The sequence below is a fragment of the Rattus norvegicus genome, chromosome 11 (assembly GCF_036323735.1).
Source record: "Rattus norvegicus strain BN/NHsdMcwi chromosome 11, GRCr8, whole genome shotgun sequence".
NCBI classification, from domain to species: Eukaryota; Metazoa; Chordata; class Mammalia; order Rodentia; family Muridae; genus Rattus; species Rattus norvegicus.
The window spans coordinates 22,113,380-22,115,177 of NC_086029.1; the positions used below are offsets into that span (position 1 = coordinate 22,113,380).

At 33.2% G+C, this 1,798-nt stretch overlaps 1 pseudogene; it reads right to left on the reverse strand.

Moving 5' to 3' along the window:
• Positions 1 to 1,252: 1,252 nt before the first annotated feature.
• On the reverse strand, positions 1,253 to 1,329 carry LOC120095794 (U2 spliceosomal RNA; annotated as a pseudogene).
• Between the last annotated feature and the right edge of the window lie 469 nt (positions 1,330 to 1,798).

The window sequence follows — 1,798 nt, forward strand, 5'->3', positions numbered from 1 at the left end:
AACCTAAGTAAACAAGTAGATTTCAACCTATATATTTCTATCATGATTTCATTTTTATTCATAAATTAGAGTTATCTAAAAATAGGCAAGACTGACTCAGTTTTACATCAGATGTAAACTGTAACGCAAAACCTTAACAAGTGTCTACAAAACAGACATTGAAAATATTTTTTAAAAAGAGTCTTTTTTCTCCCCCTCAGCAGAAGTTTATAAATACATAACACAAATGCTGACTTAACCACCCTTTTCTGCCATTGATTGACTTCGGGATGTGGGAAATATTTTGGGTTTCAGTTTTCTTAGTTACTAATCTTAGTGGACTGGTGGTCTTCTTTTGGTTGTTTTTGGTTTTGTTTTGTTTATCTGTATCTAAGTGGGAGATAACATTTTATCGTTTAATAATTGCTATGCCAGGTATAAAAAATTGCTCCTTTGGAAAAGTAGGCCAAGTAAAATAGGGCAACTTGTTTATGAACAGAAGTATTTTCATCCACTTACTCATAGTTCCTGGCTTTTGACAAGATGTGACATCTGAAGTGGAAGTATTCACCATATAATTATACAACTTTCATATATACTTATATATATTCATGCTAAAAAAAAAGTCAGATGAGCCTATTTAAATAGGATGGGCCATCATTAAAATTGGAAAATTCATTCCATTGACTCCAATCCCAAAACATATCTTCGTATGACATCAGAACTTTTCCCTGAGAAACTTTTGTACACAGTATTAAAGTTACAAAACTTCTTCAGATACTTATATCTCGGGCCACTTATGCTAATCAGGTCCTCAGTAGGATAAAGTTAATTTGTACACTGTTCCACAGGCCTTTACAACTAAATTATAAAGAGATTACAATGGACAGGGTGATGCATTAGCTAAATAGGGAAGCCATTTTAAAATTCTGTACTTAAAGATAGCAAAAGGAAATTTTAAAAAAAATGTTATTTTAAGGAGTAAAAACTGATGTAAAACTTTCCTGTACTTAAAAAAAAAAAGCTCTGTGTCCTAAGGCTTTTTAATATGAGCCTTGTTATAGTTCTTACAGGATTTCAGAGTTTCCAGAGAATATTGTACTTCTGCCCACCAAATTTAATCATTACTGATATGATTTTCTTTTTTATAAAGGATCTTATAACTTATCTATCTCTTGAACTCATGATCTTCCTGAGTTACTTACTTAGACATCCTTATATCAGAATATTTAATTAATTGATTTCTTATAAAACCCTGTAAATCTGTCACCTTATTACTTACTATTATTTCAGAAACATAAACTAATATTTATACTACACTTGATCTTAGCCAAAAGGCCGAGAAGCGATAATAAACTAATATTTATATTAGTCAAAGACACTCTGAAATTTAATGGATAATAGGCAACACCAAAAAAAGTAAGTGGCTTACAGAAATTACCATCCTTCCCACTCACCAGGTTAGCTGTCTAGCACCTAGGCTACAGAATCTCAGTGGGTCTAACCTGAGCTTCAACTGTGCTCAACTGGACTCTTAGGCATGGGAGTAGTCTTATTCATTCCACGTGTGTTCATACTCTACTTCCACATGTTCTTCTCATGGTAGCTGCCAAAATCAAGTGCTTGACAGTACATGTAAAGTCATGCGAGTATTCTGGTTGAATACATACTATTGGCTGATGTGGGTATAATGGCCAAGTTCAACATAAATGCAATAAGAAAATACAGTCCACTTACCCTGTAGGAAAGCAAATGTACAAAGGACCTTGTTGGAGGAGAGCTCTAGTGTACAAATTACAGCCAAGAAGAAACAATCAGT